Source organism: Zootoca vivipara, chromosome 8 (assembly GCF_963506605.1).
Source record: "Zootoca vivipara chromosome 8, rZooViv1.1, whole genome shotgun sequence".
NCBI lineage: Eukaryota > Metazoa > Chordata > Lepidosauria > Squamata > Lacertidae > Zootoca > Zootoca vivipara.
The window spans coordinates 32,976,731-33,002,532 of record NC_083283.1 but is presented as its reverse complement, the minus strand read 5'-3'; the positions used below and the strand labels follow the sequence as shown (position 1 = coordinate 33,002,532).

Genomic DNA, 25,802 nt, shown 5'->3' with positions numbered 1-25,802 from the left:
ACCCTGCTCTATTTTTTAAAGAATGCAGTATGAATCACCCATCTATGGGGAAGTAAAGCCAAGTCCAGGGAGGTTGTGTCAAAAGGGGAAGCGTTTGTTGTCATTTCATTCTCTATGATTAATTTGTTCCAGTTGCAACAGGAAGTATCTATAACACTTGGCAACCAGTGTTTAGATTGGCAACACAAAAGTAGTATAGTGTGTATTTGTTTCATTTAAAATGCCCTTTGGAAAGTCAGCCTGTAATTTCATGAACCCAAGGGAGTTACCAATTTTAAATAGTTTACTTTGAAATTTTCTATGGTAATGCAAGGGAGAAAAGGGTTTGTAATAGAGCCAAACTCTTTTACATTGTGTTCTGGCTTTTCTAAAAAAAAAAAACCAAAAACAAAACATATTTCTGAAAATGTAAATACATGAATCATCCATCATGTTTGGATAATAAGTACATCCAACAGGTGTATAAACTTTATATGTAATGCATCAGCTGCAATCACTGTTACAACTTTCAGCATGAAGCATTCAATTTAAATATACTTTGAATACAATTACAGCCCACAGTTTGGAGAACAGTCAATCATGTCTTTAAAAGTTGTACAAAGAGGTTTGTGCTAGTGGACAGAAAATTGTCCCTCTTGAATTTCTTAGCATTGTATTCCATTTCAGTTGGGCAGCAAACTACCACTGAAATGGCCACCTCTTTCTACATGGTTGGGGAAATTCCACATCTATACACCTGGAACTACCACTGCCTTAACTAGTGTGGCCCTGGGTGTAACAAAATCTTCACTGAGAAAGCGCCGTAAGACAAATATGCTGATCTCCCCTGAAGTTAGGACTTAAGAACATAAGAAGAAACTGCTGGATCAGGCCAATGGCCCATCTAGTCCAGTAACCCATTCTCCCAGTGGCCAAACAGCTGCCTGTGGGAAAGAAACAAGTGCACCACTTGATAATGTCCATACAGCACTTGACACCCATGTACATGCTTTCTGTATGTGTGTGAGAGCTTCATGCACTCTCACTTGTACTCTTTCTTTCTTTCTTTCCTAATTCCTTTGTTCTCATATACATCAAGCAGCGTGGTGACTGCTTTCCCATTGCACCATCTTCCCTGTTGCATTTCCTGCATTCCCCACAGCAGATATCCCTATTTTGTAGCTGCCTCCTTCACATTTTCAGTAGCTCGACCCTTGGCAACTGTAGGAACTGCAATACAGTTTTCTGACTCCTCCTTGACATACACCTCTTCCCCTGACCTCCATCAGTAGCCAGCAGTCCTTTGCACGAGGACAATTTAAACCAGTTGTCTTCCCACAAGCCATGTGCTTTAGCAGTCAGCACCTCTCCCTTTCACCCTTGGGCAAAAAGCACTCCCCCAAAAACAGGCCTCTCAAAGCATTTTCTTTATGGTTCTGTGATTTCCCTGTTCTCTTCTCTCCCCAGTTGACTACAGCCAGCAGATAGCCATTAGCACCCTACCAATTCCAAGTACAGGACAAAAATCATAATCAGGTGCAGTTCGCTTTGCCCAGCATAAGCCCTGGCTAGCCTAGAAGAAATCAAAAATTTAAAGGATCAGGGAAATGGAATAATCTGAAAAGGTAATGGGGCTTGGTTTTGGTATAGTGATCTTCTGCTATTACTGTACAGTGAGGCACAGAGAGAGAATCTGAGGAAGAAGCCCACCATGTATTCCAAATACAAAATTACCCTGCAAAATAATTTATGTGTAACAAAATCCTTTTTTCATTTTCAGCATTATTAGTTAAAAAAAATTGGACAAAACTTACAAACTTTGTTCATGGGAATGGGAATGTTAATGGGATTGATTTCCTCTGGGTAGATTCCTCTCTTTGGCAGGTGGAGAGCTATGCAACTTGACATTTTTGTGGCTTGATTATGATTCATGTGCTTTGTTTGATGTTTCCCCTTTTGGTTTGGATGTGATTTTTAATGTTTCCAAAGTATTTCTTACCACACCTCAACTGTGCCAAGAAGGTTTCTTTCCTTGTTGAGGGACCTCATGTCAGAAGAGCATCCAGTTTTATTAATTTGTTGGTATAAGATGTCTTTTATTTCTTGATGGGCTGCATTGCTCAGGATTCATTCGAGCTAAGAGAGGGGCTGTGTGATGGTACTTTTCTCCTACTTGAATTTTGTTGCCGGTTACTATTACAAAGAAACAAAACTGAACCAAATTTTAGACTCCTTTATTATGAGGACTCCTTTATTATACATGCCCATAAAAGCAAATACTTCCGGGTTAGCAGACTTTGGAAGTTGAAACCTTCGTTAAGTCGAGGTACCACTGTATATTAAAAATGGAAGAATATAAAGCTGTCATTTACTGAGTCAGACAGCTAGTCTATCTAACTTGGCACCTTTGACAGGCAGCAGTTCTCTAGGGGCTCAGGCAGGGGTCTTCCCTAGTCCTGCTGCCTGAGAGCCTTTAAATGGAGATGTCAGGATTGAAGCTGTGATTCTAAGCATGCATTGCAAATGCTAAACCACTAACTTTAGTGGGTTTGAATAGCCTGGGTTCAGATGGGCTGCGGGGGAGAGTTATTCTGCCCTGGAAGCTTGTAAAAAGATTCTTAGATAACAATCAGTCTCAGGAACTGAAATGTGGTGATTCTGAACATGTAACACGTAAGCTAATCACACTTACAAAAACTTGTCAAAATTTTTGAAAAAAGGATGCCTCTGTTCCACAATGTGAATGAACAGCCTTAAGTAAATATTGCACTACAAGTTTCCTTTCAAACAGCTCTCTGCCTCTCTGGAGCCTTATCTGATCAACTGGCATTAAATCGTTCTTCGTGGTACCATAAATGTAATAAGTGCATTGTGTTTGCCTCTCACGTTTAACTAATGAATCTAGCCTATACTGAAACAACATTTGATAAAAATGGTAAGTGATGCCTATTTTTATTGGACCGAAGTAACATTTAACCATCAGTAATATAGATGATAAACTTGCAGCCCTGGCTAACTTGAAATCATATGGGACCAGATGTGTGCCAATGGAAATAGTTTTATTAAATGCACCTGATTTTCAGCTACCTTTCAGTGCTCCCATTTAACACATTTAATGAGAACCAGTTTTAGCAGGGGGGTTTTTCTTCCTGTTTTGGAATTCAGCAAGCTACACATCTGACGAGGTAGATCTCTTCATACATAAAGCCTTGAGGAAAACTCTCCATTTGAAGAATGCCTTTAATGTAAACAAATATACTAATATATGAAGCTTCTGTTCCAGCATTATTTTCACACTCTTTGGAGGGAACCTGAAGCAGAAGCTATCAAAGCTTCCTTGAGACCTTTTAAAATGGAGGCTGTGTGGTGTGCATTTAAAAGAGCTCAGGCTGTTGACTACTACAAGGACCCTAGAATTACCAAAGGAAGAATGGTACCTAGCAGTGACAATTCTTCCTTTAACATCTGCAGCCATTGAAATGGCTACTTGGTCCTGGAGGCAGGGGAGCAACCCTATTATCAGCATGTTGCAGTGTCCTCTTTCAGCTGCCATTTCACTGAAGTGCCAGGTGCAAAAAAAGAAGAAGGGGGAGGGAGATGCCTTTTAAAGGAGACTAAAGCGAAGAGAGTAAAGCTCACAGTGATTGCAAACTGGTAATTGCTCACTATGCGTTTCCTCATTAGAAGCAACTGGCTGTTTCAAGAATGCTTTTCTCGTTCTTTATTGCTTCAAGTGACTGTGGCCAAAGTTGGGGGTGGGGAAATGCTTTTCTGCTTTATACCTTTGAACCCTTTCTCCAAACCCTGGCCTTGCAGCATGCAACTTATTTCTAGTGTCTGTGAGATTAAAAGCAAGTAACCGTCTGAGCTATGGAAACTATCGCTCTCCATATATTAACTGTAGTTGTTGGCGATGTCCACATTCTTTTTATGAGCTTCCTGGATTTCTTCAAGTCCTTATTTGGGGAAGGGAGAGATTGAATTCTGGATCATTCTGGTAACCACTGTGGCTTTGATTTCTACTTTTGAATGTACAGGGAGAAACTGGGGTGGCATAGTTGGCAGAGCCTGTCGATGCACTTAATGTTGCTGCTGTTTTTGTGTAGGATCAAATAGTATAGCTTCTTCTATTAGTAAAGCAGTTGCCCTGCATGTGAACACACTGGAAACAAAACCATTAAAAATATACAGGGGGAAATGTATGGATTCAGATAATGGATTTATAAGTCCATGCAACCTGCATTTATCGAAATACGGTACTTTTCAGGCCCACCTATATTTTGAAATGTTTTCAGGCACTGTATTCAGTACATTACAAGGGGCATTGATTGTGCACATTTTGCAGTAAAACTATAAGATGATGTCTAACCATGGCCCAGCTTGGGTGTAACACTAAACTGTGATTTAATGTCATGAGAACAAGCCATGGTGAATCTTCTCTTCTGTGCTTGAGTGGGGAGCAAATTGGTAGTTTCCACTTCCAGTTTAGAATAAGCTGCAGTTCCCATTACATATGAAGTTGGGGAAAGGTCTCTTCAGAAACCATGGTCTGATTTTGGTTAATTTGAACTGCAAGTAGGATAAACTATTGTTTTCCAACTTTACGTGTAGTACCGGTAAGTCGTTTGTTGAAGAGAGACAGTGGAAGCATAGCTGCCAAGTTTTCCCTTTTCTCACGAGGAAGCCTATTCAGCATAAGGGAAAATCCCTGTAAAAAAGGGATAACTTGGCAGCTATGAGTGGAAGCTTCCAATCTCCTCTCTGCTTATGCTGAGGAGAAAGTGAAGGCAAGGTAAGTGAAGCTAAGGCTAGTTGTGACTGACTTACAATTTAGCATTACATCTGAGCCAGACAATTATAATGAAGTAGCAATGTACATTAATTCAAGATTTAATATAGTGGAATGTGAGTTACATTACAAATCTCATACTGTAGTCAGACTTCCTGCACATATGCTGATGGAACCTTTAATTTATGTTTACATAATGTTCATTTTAAATGAAAGACAATTGGTTGTATCAGATACAGCCCAGTGATAATTCTTGAAATGCAATCTTAATAAGATTAAACCTATGTAACATACATTAATAAATTACACCTCATTGGTGTAAAGGGTAAAGGGTCATATCACACTGTTTGAATGATAGTGTTTGCAAATTGTTTCTTTAAAACACCCATAAAAATGTAGTAATAAAAAATCAACAATTTTTGACAATGGAACAGCAAATTGTTTTTCTACAAAATGATGAAGAGCTGGCTTTAGGAACAGCACAAATAAGAATAATGAGAATCAAAGAATTTTAGCATTGGAAGATACCCTAAGGGTCATCTAGTCCAACCCCCTGCAATGCAGGAATCCTGCCCAAAGCTGTCCTTGGGTGGGCTTGAACCACCAACCTTTGGTTAACAGCCAGTGGCACTGACCCATTGTGGCACTTGAGGGAATTAACATGAGTCAATGTTAACATGAGTCAAGATTCATCAACAAAATACTCCTAATAAATAAATCTTGGAAATAAAAATGGCATTACTCATTCCACAAAATTGGTTCCAACTATTGGAGAAGAAATAGTACAAGTGTCTGAACTATAACACAGAACCATCTTTGAAAGCAAAACAAAATCTAGAACAATTGAATATAATTGAAAAAATCATTCATGCAGGTTGCAATGATAGTAAAGCATATGCATATTTTTGGATGCACCAAGGAGGATGGAAAACCTTTTGTTTATCAAAGTCTGTACGGTAATACACGTCATCTGTACAAGGAGTGAAATGTATTGCTGAAATTTCAAATAGAAGTACTGTAAAAGGAAGAAGGACTATACGCAATAAATTACTTGTTTTCTCTTATGAGATGGAAAAACATACTGATGGTATCTGACTAAATCATATTCTTAATAGACAGACTGAAATCAGTGGGCTTCAGTTGGTCAAGACTAAAGTCTTTTTATTTCAGCATATCTACTTTGTGTATGACTTAAGTAGATAACGCCTGATGAGTTGAATCCAATGGTTGCAAGAGAGGAAAGCAACCTGTGCAATTGATCTTTTCCTTCCTCTCACACAAGGTTCCTCCACCCAATTTTGGACAATTCAGCCATCTCTCAGTAGCCTCCTTCAATGCAGCCCACAATGTTCAACCGTTTGGAATGTTTTTTGGGGAGGGGAATGCAGGGAGAAGGGAAAGATTGGTTGTCCGTTGGCCATCTATTCACACAACGATTGAATATAATGTAGTATCTTTCAACACCAACAGTGATGAGGCAAAAAGAGATACAAAAAGGAAGTATCAATGACTTCAGAAAGTGTTCTCTGGCCACTGATACAGGTTTCTCCCAAATGTAATGAAATCACCTATCTCTTTTGCAGAAAAAGGTTGTATGCAATGCAGATTTCCAGAAACTATCAGCAAGTACCCTATTTCTTCAGTCAGGCAACAAAGAAAAACGGCACACTTTGGCCAGTTTTAGGTAAGTAAAATATGAAAGTCAATTAAAACAGAAAGTTTGCTAAATATCTCCTTGTATTTGGAGATGGATCTGTACCTATCAATATCAATTACTGCAGTTACAGGTAGGTAGCCGTGTTGGTCTGAGTCGAACCAAAATAAAAAAATTCCTTCAGTAGCACCTTAAAGACCAACTAAGTTTATATTTTGGTATGAGCTTTCGTGTGCATGCACACTTCTTCAGATACACTGAAGTGTATCTGAAGAAGTGTGCATGCACACGAAAGCTCATACCAAAATATAAACTTAGTTGGTCTTTAAGGTGCTACTGAAGGAATTACTGCAGTGTGAGTACCTGCAACATATTTCACATCTGATATAGTATTGACAATGTTTATAGCAGAATTCTCAGTAAATTCCGTTCTTGTACATTCCGCATGGAGTCTAGTTGATAAGGACTAATAGGCACTGCCCCACCAACCTCAATCTGCCCTCAGCCAGTCCCCACCTGCCTACCTTCTTACTTATAACCAGCTCCGGCTTTGCCTCCTGTTAATCCCCCTACCTTCTGCCCTACCAGTTGGAATGGCCACCAGCCACTGCTGCACTTTCCATGTTGGATATCCTGGCTTCTAAAAATACAAGAGAATCTTGTTATTCATCTGACCAAACTGTGATAGATGGTGGTGAGCAAAAGCAATACTGAACAGAACATATTAACTCCACTTAATCCCATATTGAGAAAGGCCTTGAATGTGATACCACTTAAGGAACAAGGACCCGCCCACCCTGCAAATTGCTTAATAAGCAGAACCTATCTGCATGGTTCAAGAACATGTTCAAGAGCCGTTTGGATCTCAATATTATTACAGAATTCACAGCAGCTAACCTAGCATGTCTATTTCAATAGACTTAAATCCTACCTTTTCATTTCAAACTGCAAAGAAGGCAATTTGCAATAATACTTGCTGTTGCCATGATAATAAACAAAAAGTCAAGGGCATATAATTCTGATGGATTACATCTTCTTAAATCAGTTGTGATTTATGGAGAACTAAGTAAGATTTTCTCAATTAAAGATTTTTCCCCCACGAAGGAAAACATGAATTATTGTGCCTTCCTTGCTACAAAAAAATAAGATTGCTGGAAAAAAGGATTATTACAACAGTGACAGTTAAACAAAGGAAAGGAAAGTACAGTGGATGCTAAAACAAACCCGTCACTGATTAATCATGCAGTGTCTGAAGAGTAGGAGAAATAAATAAAAGGGCCCCGTTTCAAGGTGTACACAAAGCAAACCCTAGAATATGGAATCTAAATTATTTTGAAACCTCTGTAATAGAACAGGACCTTAAATTTGCAGACACTTCAGAATGTGGAATTTAGAAGCTTTATAGCATGGGAGATAAACAGGGCTTCTTTCAGAGCCAAACTATATGACACAGGAGTCCCTCCCCCCACCAAAAAAATTACAGTGGTACCTCGGTTTATGAACACAATTGGTTCCAGAAGTCTGTTCATAAACTGAAGCGTTCATAAACTGAAGCGAACATTCCCATTGAAAGTAATGGAAAGTGGATTAATCTGTTCCAGACGGTCCGCGGAGTACTTAAACTGAAGCGTTCATAAACTGAAGCGAACTTTCCCATTGAAAGTAATGGAAAGTGGATTAATCCGTTCCAGACGGGTCCGCGGAATACTCAACCTGAAGCGTACTTAACCCGAAGCATGGGTGTAATTGGTTCCGGAAGTCTGTTCATAAACTGAAGCGTTCATAAACTGAAGCGAACTTTCCCATTGAAAGTAATGGAAAGTGGATTAATCCGTTCCAGACGGGTCCGCGGAATACTCAACCTGAAGCGTACTTAACCCGAAGCATGGGTGTAATTGGTTCCGGAAGTCTGTTCATAAACTGAAGCGTTCATAAACTGAAGCGAACTTTCCCATTGAAAGTAATGGAAAGTGAATTAATCCGTTCCAGATGGGTCCGCGGTGTTCGTAAACTGAAAATTCATAAACCGAGGTGTTCATAAACCGAGGTTCCACTGTATACATATTGAAGGGTCCATTGTCTGCCTTTTTCACGAATATAAGATACGTCTCCAAGTGCAGACAGAACTTATGCCGAGTTTGCATTTTGTTTACTACTTTCCTTGAGAGTCTAACCAGGGTTGAACATCTTGGCCAAGTATGTTCAATGACTTTAGTCCTCTCCAGATATTCAAAGAACATGTGTGGAGGAAGAGGTATGGGGTCGTCCAAGCCAGCCTTGCCGGGGTTCTATCACCTCACATCGATTCCTGAAGAGGGATTTTCTATGTGTTAAATTGAATATGTTTAGAAACCTCCCTGTGATCACAAATCCTGACGCTGCAAAGTTTCTGATCCCAAGGAAGGTTCTCTAAGCATATCCAGTTGAACACACACAAAGAATCCACTTTCATACCTTCATGGGAAGCATGGGGAGAGAGAGGTGGAAATGGTTGCAATGGCTAAATGATACGATGTGATCATAATGGGAATTTGTATGCAAAATAAATAGCTTCCTTGTGATGAGTCAGATCACTGGTCCATCTAGCCCAGTACTGTTTGTGCTGACTGGCAGTGGCTCTCCAGAGTCTCAGACAAGTGACATTCAATGTAATGCAGATGTTTTGCTACTGAGTTATAGCCCTTCTCATTTTAATCATTTCCAACAGTGATCGAGCAAATTGTTTCAGATAATTCTAAATTGTGCTTCTGAAAATTTCTCACATGACTCCCACAATGCATATTTTATACACATTGTGGGCTATTCATGTGAGGGAAAATTAATTTCTGACAGTAAGTTTGGAAGACCAGTGGATATTTTATTTAGCTTCCAAGTTCTGTAGATTCAGTTTCTTGGATTTTCGCCGACATAGATCCCTTGGCATGGATTACTCAAAGTTCTCAGGCATTTTGCACAGATACTGAAAGAGTAAACAATATGGGTTGAGGGAAACAAACCCTGAGAGTCTCTTTTTCCAGAAAGGAGGAAAGAGAATGGTTTGGAGAGGCCAATTATGCTAGAAGAGATCAAGATAGCATTAAAGATCTGTTAGAAAGGGCACTCTGCCAGATGATGACAGATTATCATATGAATTACATCTTTGCTTGAAGAAACAATTCCCTGGCTCCAACAGAAGATTTACATTATTATTTAAATTTTAAAGAAGCTACCCTCTTATTTGTGAATAAACCTTCAATAATATTGTTCAAAGCACCACCTCTGTGATGTGAATTGATGTTGCAGACTATGGTACCTGTGCTCTGTTCTTTTAGATACAGAAAGCTTAAGGATACAGAATTGTAACATTTGAGCATGTGGCACTGTGGTCTAAACCACAGAGCTTAGGGCTTTCCCCAGCAGTTCGAAAGCACGGCAAAGTGCAAGTAGATAAATAGGAAGGTAAATGGCATTTCCATGTGCTGCTCTGGTTTGCTAGAAGCGGCCTAGTCATGCTGGCCACATGACCCGGAAGTTGTCTGCTGACAAATGCCAGCTCCCTCAGCCAGTAAAGCGAGATGAGCGCCGCAACCCCAGAGTCGTCCGTGACTGGACTTAACAGTCAGGGGTCCCTTTACCTTTACCTTTAAAAACACCATAAACTCATTTTGTGGTGTTGTTTAAGTTTCCTAATTGGAACTTTAAACACATGATTTCAGGGCCAGTTCTGTATTCTTGGTGGAAATACCAAACAAGAGATTTAAGAAATCTAGGTAATTGGTGTAAAAATCTACTTACATACAGCTTCCTTTAAAAAAAAGAAGAAGAAGAAGCTAAGTGAAAGACAATAGTTTCCAAGTGTTTCTTACCATTTTATTATTATTATTTGCCTTTCATGGAACAATATATAAAGTGCTTTTGAAGACATAGTATTATGGCAGTATTATAGGAGTAAAAATAGGGGTAGCCTTCATCATGTCCTGCAGCTGTTGCTGGACTACAACTCCCATCAGCCTTAGCCATTGGCTATCTTTCATAGGGCTGGTGGGAGTTGGAGTCCAACAATATGTGGAGGGCATCATATCGACTGTCCCTGGAGTTGCACTTTTATGGTGCTACGTATTCTGTTTCTTACAGTTCTTTCATAAAGTGCTGAACTGATTTTGGCTGAACCTTAGGAGAATCTTCCTAATGATAAGAGCTGTTCAACCATGGAACAGACTGCCTCAAGAGGTGATAGACACTCCTTTGCTAGAGGTTTTTAAACAGAAGCTGAACAGGCATATGTCAGAGGTTCTGTAGTTTATTTATTCATTCATTCATTTTCTAATTAATATACTACTGTACTCATTTTCAATAGATCACAAGGTAGTTTACAACAGTTATAGAAATGTAATTCATAATAATTACATAATATATAATACTAGCTGGTCCACCACCATGCGCCCACCACCAAGATGGCCGCCGGGCATGCGTAGAAGCGACGTCCGGTGCCGCTCTGCCCTATTTCTGGTGCCCACACATGGGCAGAGCAGCACCCAAAATGGAGGCTCCCTGGCAGGTAGGAAATCCGGGGGATTTCCGGGATTTTTCTTCATTCGGGAGAACAGCTGGAAACTGATTAAAATCCAGGGGTTTCATGCAAAAAACAGGACACTTGGCAGCTAAGAGTCTGTCGGCCTTGGCTAGGGCTAGTATTTAAATGCGAGCCGAGGCCTCCGCCCTGTATCTCCATTCTGTGAGTTGTCTGGTAAAGGCCGCCTAGGTGGTTTCAGTTGCTCAGTTGATGATGTCATTATTTGGCGCCACCCTTCAGAGATTCTGTTGGTGACAGAGCACGATTTGCCTTTATATTGGATGCTGCTGTAGTCTTTCTGCTGGTGATGTCTGCCACTTCTTTTTGTTTTTAATCATCATTTTTGGTGTGAAAGGTGTGGTTTTTTGAAATAATTTTTACGCCACATCCCTCCCTGATGGGCAAGGTACGCTTTGTCCTAATTTGATGCAATTTGGTTCAGCGGTTACGGTGAAAGGCTGTTACATCTGCGCGCGGAATGCCTACATTTTTTAATATATAGATACAATACATAATATATAATACATACACACTAGGCATCACCATCAATTTATGCACCATGTTATCCCAGCAATACATGACATAACTGCTGTAAAAACAGTGCCTAATAACACAAGTTATTATGTACTGATCATGGGTGAAGCCATAAAATTATAAAACATAATTGAATCCTGCGGGGATCCTGCATCCTGGACAGGAAGGTTAGATCAGATGACCTCCTGGATCACTTCCACACCTGTTTCTCTGATAACTCTTGGTTATACTTCTGAAGCTTTGGTGGTAATATCCAGTGTAGTCAAAATGCTGTGAAAATATTGGAAATAGACCAGAACTTTATCACTTGCTCAATCTGTTTACTGGCTTCAGCCCTCATTCAGGGGCATGACCATGCAACCAAACATTTAGCCCTGAAGCTCTGAGGTTGGGTGGTATCTAGCCATAGAGCAGAACCAGCCTATTTCTGGTCTGTGTTACTTTTGCACACATTCACTTAGGTTTGTTCCATTCCATTTCTACATTACTATATGGTTTTTAAAAGAAAGAATATATCCACAAGAATATGCACATGTTGATATGCAGCTCCCCACCCACCACAGCCTCTCAGTAAATAGCAGCTTCAGGTAGGTGATTTTCACTGGGAAAACAGCATGGGGAAAGTGTTCATCCTCCCTCCTTCTCCCTGGCATTATGGTCCCAATCCTGACCAAATGAACAGCAACTAAACGTCTGGAAGGGCCCTTAGTGCTGTGATGCACAGCTGATCGGCAGTCAGGCTAAATAAATAAATATGGAACAAGCTACCAGCAGTTGCCCCCATTTGAATTAACAAAGGATTCAAAGAGAAGTTTTCTTGAATCCATTCAATACGAACACTTGGAATGCTTTTGAAAATTTCTTCATTTTATCTTCTGAGTTTTTATCCCCCAGGATAAGCACTCTCTCTGTGTCTCTAGCTAAACCGTAGATGAAACTTGGCCGTATGTAATAGCCCTGCCTGTATATTCATATTGGCAAATCTCAGTTTGTCCCAATTCCTGCTTTTATTTCGACTAATTGGGCTAACATCATGGAACAATGGAAGGTTAGCCTCTTCAAGCTCTGCATCTTTTGGTCTGCAACAATGATCCCCTAATCCAATTCTGGCTCTCTGTCAAAGTGAAAAGCAAAATGCCAAAGTTATGCACAATAAGGTAGTAAACTTTATGTGCAGAGAGAACTTTAATTTTTTTATAAAGAAAAGAAAAGGAAAGAAAGAAAGTATAGAAATACACTAAAACCCCTTAGGATATTTTCCATTTAAATTCCTAGCCTTTGGAAATAAGGAAATGCACACTTTTTTGTCTAGAAGCCAGGGTTTTATAGCAGTTGAAGAGGCCATTTGATGCTGAAAAGTGAGTTTCCAGAGCTAAAATTATATAGCCTTTGTTCTTTCTCTCTCTCTTTGGTATGGAAAGATAGGGACAATATTGCCTTCATGGAACTTGAAGCTGCAATATTTTTTCCTGATTGTTCCTGCCATCAACAAGAACAACAGCAGCAGCAACAACAACACTATGGTTACTGTTGAGTGCCTGGAATTGTCAAACGTGATGCCTTAATCTGTGCAAAGATCTTGCAGCACTCCTCCAGGACTTGAACACCAAAATGAGAAAAGTTATGCTGACCCAGAAATATGACTGAACCACTGCTGATCTACCCATTGTTCAAGATGAATTAGTATACTCTTGGTGGGTTATTATGTTACTCTGATGGCACGGGGATTGCTGTAGTGCTGTTGGGTAACATGAGAAAACCAAGAACTTGTGGGGGGGAAATCACTCTGTGGTTTCTCTTCTCCCACTGCCAACCATTCATCCAGTTTCTGCTGGGTTGATGCTGGAAACAGGTTGGGCCATATCAGGCATCCCCAAACTGCGGCCCTCCAGATGTTTTGGCCTACAACTCCCATGATCCCTAGCTAAGAGGACCAGTGGTCAGGGATGATGGGAATTGTAGTCTAAAACATTTGGAGGGCCGAAGTTTGGGGATGCCTGGGCCATATCTTCTCTCTCACTTTTCAGAATATTGTGATGGTTCAGAGAGAAGCAGCATCAACTGTATATACTGGCTAGTTCTCTATGCAATTTGGACACCTCTTATGACATCGTTCATGGTGCTTCCTGAGATCAAGGAGCAGGTGTTTGGATATCATTTTTATTCAAGATGGCAGACTGACACTTTCAAAACTGCCATGGTTTTCCAGTTTCTTAGAATTCCTGAGCAACACCATATACAAAGTTACTCATTGCAGATTTTTCCACAGCAAATAAGTAATGAAAGAACCCAATCTGAAGTGGATACATTCTGGAGTGTGCACCACTTTATAAAGCCGTATATGTTATTCGTTCACCATATTAAAAGCTCCTTTCTCTGCACACCAGAGAAAGAGCTTCTTTATAACCTTGATGTGCTGGTTTGCTTCTTGCGAGGAACATGGGAGAGCATTTTTAAGTGACCCTCTCTGCAGACTGAAGGGGTGCAGCTCAGATTCTACCGCATCATTCTCTGTTTTGTATTGAATAGTTCTGAGAGAAATATGACCGAGGCTGCAATTATATGTGCTGTTTGTTGGAAGTAAGCTTTATAAAGTTCAGTGAAGCTTTTTTTGGGGGTAAACGTGCATAGAATAGGAGTATGGATGAATAATTTGCTATGCTTACATTGGATGGAACAATGAATGTGGTTGTTGTTGCTTTCCATCAGCAATGTTTGAAGACGGTCCAACATCCCCCAGGTTTATTCTGAACAGATGATATTCCCTTGTTTTGCCTGGCCTGTTGGGCTATTGGCATTCAGTGTGGTGAGTGCTTTTTTGAGATGCCGAAGACAGGTGGTGATACCTGCATTGCTATATGAGCATTAACACACCCAGTAATGTTAAAATTGCTGAAGTGACTTCTGCGATGGTGTGCACAGCATATAGCCAGGATGGAAGAAATGGTTTTTGCATTAAGTTGTGGCACAGCTTATTAGTGCCCAACCTAATTTCATAAATCTTGTCAGTAGAATTTTGAATAGCCAGCTGCAGAAAATCTGAAGCTGGCCAAGAGCCAGGGAAATTCACTCCATGAGCCTAAGGTTGGATTTTGTTTTTCTTGTGACCTCATAGCAAACTGCTTTTCAAATGGAGAAGGGATTTTTTAAAAAATTAAAATTGAAAAAACAGTTGTTATATGGCATGAGAGGGCAGTCAGCTCTTCAAAGAAAATGAAGTTCAAAATGACACTTGGCCAGGGTAAACCCTTTACATAAGTTTAAATAGCATTGCATTTCCTTATTAGTAATGCTTCTAGAACACGTGCTGTTATTGTTGTCACGGTTGTTAATAATATAAATTAAGTTAGTCATGACTAACCTAAGTCTATTTCAGTGTTCTGCTATGCTTATGATTTAGATACCACCCAACAATGATAAAAGTTTACCAAACATTAAGACAAAAATCATGCATTGGAATTCCAACAGAAAAATATGTTATTTGACTTTCAGCTGAAGGATAACAACTTTCCTCTATATTTATGTGTTGGTTGCAAACATACCAGTATATATTAGCAGGTTTCATAATAAAGATACCTGGCACACTTTCCATTTGTCATCTAAGAGACATACACAGTAAAGTGACAAGTAAAGCTGCAATCCTAAGCCCATTGACCTGGCAAAAAGCCCCATTGAATTCAGCAGGACTTATTTCTCAGTAGACATGGTTAGGGTTGCACTGTGAAACAATTTAGTCTGTTATCAGAGTAGCCAGGCTACATGCAGATGAATACCGTGTTTCCCACATTATAAGACACCGTCTTATGTTTATTTCACTCAAGAAAATAAGCCTATGGCTTATTTTCGGGGGGTGTCTTTTTTATTGTTACTATAAGTACGGTACCTCCTTACTGGGTCCTGCTGGCTCAGGGCTCGGGACGCGCAGCAAGCCGCCTCCTGCTGCTGCCAGATCCCGGAGGCGGCCTACTGGGTCTGGTTGGCCTGCATGGCCTGAAGCTGAGCGGCGGCAGGAGGTCCGCGGGTCCTTCCCTGCCACCAGGGCGCCGGCGGAAGCGCTGCTGGTCCCTTCCGTGCCGCCGGAACGTCGTGGGCTGCATGGCCCGAAGCTGAGTGGCGGCGGGAGGTCCGCGGGTCCTTCCGCACCGCCGGGATGACGGATGGCAGTGGGAGCACTGCTGGCCCCTTCAGCCGGATGAAGGAAGCGGCCTGCCGGGTCGGTGCCCAGCAGCGCTGCGCGGAGCACCAGATCGAGTCAGTGCCCAGCAGCCCCGAGCTGGATTGAGGAGGCGGTGCTCCGTGCAGCGCTGCTGGGCGCTGACTCTGCAGGCCGCTTACTCGATCTGCTGCTCCGCGCGGCGCTGCTGGGCACCGACCCGGCAGGCCGCTTCCTTGATCCGGCGGAAGGGGCCAGCAGTGCTCTCGCCGCCCGTCACCCCGGTGGCGCGAAAGGACCTGCGGACCTCCCACCACTGCTCAGCTTTGGGCCATGCAGCCCACGACACTCCATCGGCACGGAAGGAGCCAGCAGCGCTCTCGCCGGCGTCCGGCGCCCCTGCGGCGCGGAAGGACCTGCGGGCCTCCCGCCGCCGCTCAGCTTTGGGCCATGCAGCCCACGACACTCCGTCGGCACGGAAGGAGCCAGCAGCGCTCTCGCCGGCGTCCGTCGCCCCTGCGGCGCGGAAGGACCTGCGGGCCTCCCGCCGCCGCTCAGCTTTGGGCCATGCAGCCCACGACACTCCGTCGGCGCAGAAGGAGCCAGCAGCGCTCTCGCCGGCGTCCGTCGCCCCGGCGGCGCGGAAGGACCCGCGGGCCTCCCGCCGCCGCTCAGCCTCAGGACATGGAAACTGGCAGGGATGGGGGATGGGGGAGCGCTTTCCCTCCTCCGCATCCCTCCGTGTAACTCTACCCTGCCAGGCGAGCGCTTGCGCTCTAAAGGAACGCAACAAGGTATGGCTTATTTTCAGGGGGTGTCTTAGATTTCACAACTGCTTAAAAATCCTGCCCTGGCTTACTTTATGACTACGTATTAAAAAGGGGGAAACACGGTAACAAAATTCCTCTCCATCACTAAGTACGTTGACTTTCAGTTGGAAGCATCATTTCCAGTGAATATGGTACCTCAGTTTTATGAACCATCTGCCTGATTCATCAGACCAATTGGTTTAACACACTGCAATTAAAAATACAATAGTTTAAAGTTTCCAGTATTTCATAGGTTTTGCTTTGCTTTGCTGCACTTGGGGCCCATCGTCATTAAGATAACCAAGCTTTACAGATGAACAGAATACAAAAAATGCATTATTCTTTTTTTTAAAAAAATCCCTAAAACATTTTATATTCGTTCCTTTGTTAAAAAGAGAGTTACAAATACAGAACATATGCTGCTGTGGGTAGAGAGGGGATATAACATTTTTACTAGCAGTCATTTGTGATGCCCTGCACTTTACAATCTGTGATTTATTAGTTTATAAATCTTTGCGTTGTTTTACTTGTATTGTTCCAGATGCTTTGATAGCAGGCTGATGTGGACAAAGAAACTCTTAATGTTAGAACGTTTATGCCACATCACATTACAGCATGTAGGTGCATTGCAATATTATAGTGTGCTATATTTATATCTTTGTAGGTGAAAGAGAAGTCCAGGTTATTCCAATTATCAGTTTCTCTTGACTATTTGAGCTACTGATTTCTATTGTCCAGGCATTTAAGCCATAATTGTACCGGTATATCTGCATATTTCTAACATGTGTGACCCACACTAATAACATGTATGTTATTTTAAATTCGATTGTGGTGTGTGTGTGGAGGCAATGTGGGCAGTATCCACATCTTGTACGGATGGTTGTGATCCATTGATAAGGAGGACCAATGCTATTTGCCCCACACATGTGGTCATAAGAATGTAAATTCAACAGCAGCTCACCATGGGACAAGTCTACAGAAAAATCATTCCCACCATGACTGCAACATCTAAAAGGCAGCCATGCTCACACTGTGTATGGGTTAGGCAAGGTAAAGGTAAGGGACACCTGGACGGTTAAGTCCAGTCAAAGGCGACTATGGGGTTGCGGTGCTCATCGCGCTTTCAGGCCAAGGGAGCTGGTGTTCGTCCACAGACAGCTTTCTAGGTCATGTGGCCAGCATGTCTAAACCGCTTCTGGCACAACAGGACACCGTGAGGGAAACCAGAGAGCACGGAAATGCCGTTTACCTTCCCACCGCAGCAGTACCTATTTACCTACTTGCACTGGTGTGCTTTTGAGCTGCTAGGTTGGCAGAAGCTGGGACAGAGCAGCAGGAGCTCACTCCATCTCAGGGATTTGAACTGCCAACCTTGTGATTGGCAAGCCCAAGAGGCTCAGTGGTTTAGACCACAGTGCCAAACCCACGTATGGGTTACTGTAATATGGATATCAGGAACCTGCCAAACTACAACAAACTGCTACACAACTATGGATATTTTCACCCTTCCTCTGTTGTTTAATGGGGAGAAGAAAGGGCTGTGGGCCTGGGAGTCAAATACTTGTGATAAAATATGCATTGCTTGGTTTCCAAAGCAGCTTCCCTTTCTAAGAAAGCTATTCAGCTGACACACTGAGCATGACATTTCTGTTGCCTGTTAATTGCTCATAACTCTTGTTAGTGGTATCAGGCTTTTGGTCTTAGATCACCTTCATAGCTTGCATCAACTTTCAAGCCAAAGATCCTGGAGTGCATTATTTTCCCATGCATAGGGATATTTCCATAGGGGCAGTGGTTCTCCGTTCAATAGCTTCCATTCGCACTATAGATGTATTATGTATTAGAAGTAATTAAATAAGCACAGGAATTCCATCCTCCACTACCTAAGTTCCTATGTGAATCGACATATTTTCAGGTTAATGTGAGATGCAATATCATCAAGAATATATTGGTACACAATGCACCAATTTAGATAAAGCCAGCTAAAGTGGTAATTTGTGAGATTAAAAATTACTTTAGCCAGTCTTCCCCCTCTGGCAAATACTACCTCCACTGTATTTACAGGACATGTCTGTGACATATTAGTTGTGATACTTACATCCTATAACTGAGCTGTAATGAGTTTATTGGCAATTATTATATTGTAAACGCGGTTGTGTGAGTTGTCCCAGAAACACCCATTTCATTGCTGCTACTTTAGTTAACATTCTTACGGATTAAAATTTGAAGTATGCTTAAGTACAGAATAATAAGCTACCAAAATTTATGGCCCAAGGGAAATCCCTAACTGGTGCATATTATCCTAGCTCTAGTAAAGCTAATGGATCTCCCCTGTTATTTTTATGACCTATTCTTTGCTTTAATTCATATAAAGCTGGATTAGCAATTATTATATCGCTTCTCCATGCCATTAAACATAGCTGGAGTTTCTGCCACCCAATTACATTTTATGTAGTGCAATTGAGTAGTAGAATCAATTCAATTAACAGATACATAAAACTGATGAGACATAATCATTAAAACGATGGGATGGTCTTTGATAAATATTTTATATGCATATAAAAGACCCAGTGACTAGATCTACGTTACTTATCTGTGTTTTATGTTTAAATTGCACTGTGTTGATAAAATTAAAGGGTCTTTAGTTTTTGGGCTCAGATGGTAGCAAAGTAGTGGTTTTTGGAATATGGGTAGATAATTACTGTACCAAAATTAGGAATGTTTGAAAATGCTCTATAGTAGATAAAAATGTAGACACTGACGGGGTCTGAACTGGTGGAGAGTGTCTAGAAAAGGGATATTTGGATCATGGTGGATAGATCAGTTAAAATGTTGACCCGGCATATAGCAGCTGTGAAAAAGGTGAATTGCGTGTTATGAATCATTAGGAAGGAATGAGGGGGAAATCTGCCAGTATCATAATGGCTTGATACAAATCTATGGCGTGACTTCAGTTAGAATACAGTGTACAGTTCTGGTTTCTACATCTCACAAAGGATAGTTCCGATTTTAAAAGGGGGCAGAAGAGGTAACCAAAATGATCAGGGGGCTGGAACAACTCCTTTTCTTAGAAAGGTTACAGAGTTTTAGGCTTTGGGTTTTTTTGGGGGAGGGGGGTTTAAAGCTGAGTAAGGGAGGACATGATAGAGAAAATAATGCATAATATTAGAACCTGGGGTTATTCACTGAAGCTGAGTGGTAGAAATTTGTGTCAGATCATAGGAAGTGCTGCTTCCCACACCACATATTTAAACTGTGGTATTCACCACTAAGGGACCCAGGTGGCGCTGTGGTTAAACCACAGAGTCTAGGGCTTGCTGATCAGAAGGTCGGCGGTTCGAATCCCTGCAACGGGGTGAGCTCCCGTTGCTTGGTCCCTGCTCCTGCCCACCTAGCAGTTCGAAAGCACATCAAAGTGCAAGTAGATAAATAGGGACCGCTCCGGCGGGGAAGGTAAACGGCATTTCCGTGCGCTGCTCTGGTTCGCCAGAAGCAGCTTTGTCATGCTGGCCGCATGACCCGGAAGCTGTCTGTGGACAAACGCCAGCTCCCTCAGCCTATAGAGTGAGATGAGCACCACAACCCCAGAGTTGGACATGACTGGACCGGATGGTCAGGGGCCCCTTTACCTTTACCTTTATTCACCACTAAGATGAGAAGATAGCCACAAAACAAGATGGCTTTAAAAGAGGATTCCACAAATTTGTGGAGGGTAAGGCTATCCCTAACTACTACTTACAATGGCTGTACACTTCTCCAGGATATGAGGCAACATGTCTTTAAACAGATGCCAGTCACTGGGGAAGAACTGGGGAGATGGCTATTGTGTACATCCCCTGCTTGTGGGCTTCCCAAAGGCATCTGGTTGGTCACTGGTGCCCGACTAAACAGGCTTTTGGTCTGAGCCAGGAGGGCTGCTCTTTAGTTAGGTGTAGGGAATGTGACCCTCCAGATGTTGTTGAACTCCAGCTCTCTCATCATCTCCAGCCAACAAGGTCAGGGATGATGGAAGTTGTAGTCTAGCAACATCTGGATGGGCACGGGTTCCCCTCCCCTGTCTTAGATAGCCCACCTCTTATTTTCTGCCTTCATGGGTCACTGCACTGACCATTGAGCATGTGGTGTAGATTCATGGTTGGCGACAATGTATGGATACTTTACTCACGACAAACAAAGCCATTCTAAGTGCAGGTTTCATGTGTCGCCAAAAATGGAGCCAAGAAGTTGACACTATCTCATGCTTTCTTGTACTGATAGTGACTATACTTGGACAAGAAGCAGGAAGGAAGTAAAGCCTAAAAAGAAGTGATCTATTTTACCAACAAGTAGTTAATAAAAGAGAAGAAACTCTTCAACTCCCATCAGCCCCAAGCAAAGTGGCTAATGATCATGGATGATAGAAGCTGTGGTCCAACTAAATCTGAAGGACCACAGATTCCCTGCCCCTTTTCTAAATGAAATATTATAGGTATGTATTATAGGTATGGCCCATGCAGGGGTGCACGGGGGTGGCAAGGGGAAGCAAGGACACTTGTCCCTGGTCTTGGAGGGCTAAACTGGTCAGGGGCCCCCCAACAAGGAAAGCCTGCTTTTTTGTTTGGGTTTATAACTTTCTTCTAAAAAGACTCCTGCCCTGGGCCTCAAAGAAGCTCGGCGCGGACCTGATGGTAACTACTTACACTAGCTTCTTAAAAAATTAAAATAAAAATCCTTCCCCATTTGCTTTGGGCTAAATATGGCAACCAACTGGAAGAAGAAAAAGAAAAACCTCCTTTGTTCATATTCCTCTAAAAATCTTTCATTAAGGTAAGTTGAATTTGGAAGTAAAACAATTTTTATATAAATCTTCAAAGCATTTTCTGCAAAGGTTCATTAATTTGTGTATTCCTTCCCGATTGCAGGGGGGTGCTACTACAGAGAAGGCCCATTCTCTTGTCAGCACCCACCAGACTACCCTTGGAGGTGGTACATAGGGAGAGGGTCATTTCAGTGGTGGCCTCTCAACTATGGAATTCTTCCCCTTGTCAGTTTGCCTGGTACCAAACTTGATGATTTACAGGTGCAAGGTATGCACTGAGCGATGAAGTTTTTCACTTGGGTTTTAGTTAGTATTTTGCAGTAGTACTGGAAAATGCTGTTTTTTGCATGCATGACTATTTTTATTGGTGTTTTTAAGGTATGTTTTAAAACACCCTGAAAATATTTTATTGACATGTGGGATAAACATGTTTTAAACAAAGAAAACAAAACAAAGAAAACAAAGAAAAAAGTTCATTATTATTCAGCTATTTTGGAGCTAAGGCCTGATGAGTCGCCGTTCAAATGAAAGGATGGTGGGGGGATTTGATTTCTGATGAGATCTGACTTGATCCTGGACTAATGTGTGAACTGGAACCTAATTATCCTTTTGATTCCACACATCTCTGAATTTTGCAATGCAGTTTTCAATTCAAAATAAATGTACCAAAATGCATAAAGATGCGTGTTTAGTAATATTATGTAATAAAATATGCATTTAAATACACATTTAAGCATGGATTTTTGTGCATGTTTTGCTTTTAAACTTCAGATTCATGTTGAAATGGGATGGAGCAGACTTATGAATGAACACATGCAAAAATAACATCAATAAAAAATATACTGATCTGTTCCACCCAGCTCATGAAGCTCTGCCGTGAAACACATGGGTACAGTGAAGAACCATTCACTGGAACGATGTGCTACTTTATGCTCACACAGACAGAGCTTTGATTTTTATAGCTTTTGGCCAAATGAACTAGGCATGCAAATCTCTCTGTAAATGTTCAGAATTTGCTTTGCTCTTATAAGTGAGCGTCGACAGTTGTCTCTGACTGCAGGGGATGTCTACCACCATAGACAAAATTCCCCCTCCTTTCTGCTCCTCCTCAATCCTCAATTTAAATCATAATGCTGAATATGTGACGTCACTCTCAATCATTTCCACATGGTTGCACTTCTGGGATCAAAAAGAAGGTGAAGCTCTCGTGTCAGAAGGTTGACAGAAAAGCCATTCCCAGGGAACTGCGAGGAGCCACCCAGAAACTATTGGTGATGTAAAGTGCTTTTTTTGTTGTTGTTGCAATATTATTTTTCCACCAGAGATGTCATTCTAGAAAGACCCAGTATTTAAAAAGTTGTGGCGCTAAGTGGCTTTTGGTTACACCTGGCAAAGAGGGTTCAGTTGCAAAAAATTTCTGCACTCCTTCAAAGCTGACAAAACCAGATAAATAAGGTTTTAGCTAGAAGCAAAATGAACTGGAGAGTGGCATCTCGGCAGTCGCATACTTCCATCGGCACATACTTTCATTCTCTCTGGTACATTAGTTTTCTAAAGGTAGCATTTTGGCTCTGGTCAGCCGAAAGGGCAAAGGTTACAGCATGCAAGGATGTGGGAGCTCGAAGAGCGAAGGGCTCTTACAATGGTGGGGAAATGTGGGCCACCAGTTTTGAATGTCAGGGAGATGTGTTAAATTGACAAGGAGAAAGGAGGTGTCATTTTAAAGGGGCAGGAAACAAATTCTCTGTGCAAATGGTGGCTGTAAACTTTGTAGGTAGTTCTTGGTTCTACAGCCAGATATAGTGAAGTCATTTGTTGTTGTTGTTGTTGTTGTGGCTTGCACATGGGCAGATACTTTGGGGGGGGTGCATGTGTGTGGAATGCTTTAATTAGACTTTAATACAATATTCAATGTCTTATTTCATTCATGAAAATTTTAACTGGTAGGCAAGTTCTTCTAGAAACTAGTGGACATTTTTAGTCTTGTTTGCATTGATTAAACTGGACATTCACATCCAAACTGATTAGAATGACTTTTTAGTGTGATAAGTATTTAGCTCTGTGACTTTCAGAGCTAGTGATAGTAATACTGAATTGCTGCTTCTCTGTTCTGCTACTGAAGCTATTCTTGCTCTTTTGATGTGCCTACTTCTTCAAAGAAACCACTTCCAATTCCCAGGTTTTCCTTATACATAATTGGCATCCTCATTGAATAGTTTGAAGTAGCGTTGCTACAGTTGTTCCATAATAGAAGACAAATACAAAATACAAATATTGGCCTGTGCTCTGTTGGCTGAAGTTTGTGAGGCTTAGCAATGGGCCTTAATTAGAAGACTGAGAACCACTGTGATAATAGTGCGAGGGTTCTATCTAGGAATGGAGAGATCTGTCTGTTTTGGCTGCCTCAATTTCTGCTTTTTCCCATTTTTAAATTGGTTCTCCACATTTCTACAGGAAATTGCAAAATCTCTTTTAAATCCCCCTGAAAATTCTCCAGGATTTTAGTGTTAATCTGCACATTTTTGCAAGCAATTTCCCCCAATATATACATTTTTTTTAAAAAATAAACATTCCTTGGTTGGAGAACTATATAGCAAATTTCACATAAGTGTAATTTTTGATGGGTGGCTGTGTTTTGATGGGTGTCATGTTGTCTCAGAAAGATTTGATAAATTCAGCTTTAAATGTGAAGTGAAGTGAATTTCTCCCCCATCTCTAGTTCTATCCAGTGGCTGTATGCGTGGAAGACAAGTTGCACAACTGATCTTTCGTTTCTTTTCCCCCACCCCGCAGCTCCCTTCACAAAGAATATTTTCCATAGAGCAGAGAGGAATTCTGAGCTGTGTCATAGGTGTTTGCAGCACCAAATAGACCCTCCAGAGGAAATTGGTCATTGGGAGGTGAGGGAGGGGCAAAAGGGACCAGAGCATAGCTGCCAAGTTTTCGCTTTTCTCACGAGGAAGCCTATTCAGCATAAGGGAAAATCCCTGTAAAAAAGGGATAACTTGGCAGCTATGGACCAGAGAGGCTGATGCGGCTCATGATCAGAGCAGAGGGGGAGGCCAAGGGTGCAGAGATGACTTGGCCAGAGCCATCACAGGTTGCCTGGGTGGGAGGGAGGGAGGGAAGCGGCAGGCTCAGAGCAGCCTCAGCTTTCCCTACCTGTGAAATTGGACCAGGTGGGCAACTGTGCATCCCCCTACTCCAACAGAAAGGCAGCATCAAAGGGAGAAGATGATTATTGAATTATATCAATTCTTTTTTATGAATTTATAGTTGTCGTTTGCTTTATTTATATGCTGCTGTGTGTAATATCATGGCGATTGACATGTTTGTTGTTTTAAATGCTTTTTTATGATTATTTTGTGATTTTTGTAAAATGCTTTGAGTCCAGGATCCAATCCAAGATTTCTAGTGTTATGAGAGAAGGAGAATTTTTTTTACTCTAACCACTTTCTCTATGCCATGCAGAATTTTATAAACTTATCACTTCTTACTAACCTTTTCTCTGAACTAAGAAGTCCCAAATATTGCAACCTTTCCTTTTGGGAATGATATGTTGTATGAAAATGTTGCATTAGTAATATTTAAAAGCCAAATTTGACATGACACTAAATATGTCACTTCCTGAGGTTTGTGGGGCTTGTGGGGGGGTTGCCTCCTATGCACTGTCATTCCAGTATGATTCAATCCCTTCTGACATAAAGCCTGCTATTAGTTTTAGTTTTAGTTTTTTAAAAATCATTATATGTAGTTTGGCCCTTAGTTTCTATTCAAGAGCATTAAATTAAACATTTTGCCTTCAGAGGTGAATTATGCAAAACATTGAATTTGGTGCTCAAACATGGGTTTGGAAACCCAATATAGAAATTTTGTTGTTAGAATAAGTGGAAAGTGATTATGTGTGTTAAATAAGGATCTTCAGTTAATTATGTGCAAGTATATTTAAATGCTTGATTACTATAGTTTCTCTTTGATTAAGTTATTTAGTAATCAGAAAAAGACAGGTGTGCGGGCTTTTCCTTATCTGTTCAGGCAGAAGGCAGGGAACAATTAAGAGAAGATTTTAAATATGGGTGAGAAGCCTGGAAGAGATTAAATCAATATGTAGATTGGACAGTTTAACATTTTACCCTCCTGAATTTGCTCCTATTCATTCTGGGGGCAGCTTCCAAAAATAGTTTTTCCTATTTGGGTGTAAGAAGAAAACTGATCAACATCTTTGTAATGTCTGTATGTGGATGTGGTAACCGAGTAATTTCGTTGTTCCCGCAAGGGGACAATGACAATAAAGATTATCTAATCTTATCTTATCTTACCTTGAATCATAGGCAATAAGTTTTCTGTAGTAGTGGTGGTGGTGGAGGAGGAAGACGAAGAAGAAGAAGAGGTACACAGTCAAAGCACCCCTCCCCCTTTAGCCTCATAACTGTAATGTGAAGCAGAATAGGCTGAGAGATAGTCACTTGCCTAAAGTCACCAGCTTGGTGAATGTAGAAGGATTAGAGGCTAGGTTTTCCCAGTCAATGCCCAG

The 25,802-nt window shown here is 41.4% G+C and overlaps 1 protein-coding gene across 1 annotated transcript in view; it reads left to right on the top strand.

The window, feature by feature from the left end:
* The first annotated feature begins 3,823 nt into the window (after positions 1 to 3,823).
* Positions 3,824 to 25,802, top strand: part of SULF1 (sulfatase 1) — a 139,626-nt gene continuing 117,647 nt past the window's right edge. Inside the window, exons 1-2 of the mRNA XM_060277759.1 lie at positions 3,824 to 3,976; positions 6,352 to 6,452. The gene's annotated coding sequence lies outside the window, so the exon portion shown is untranslated. The remainder of the gene's footprint in view (positions 3,977 to 6,351; positions 6,453 to 25,802) is intronic.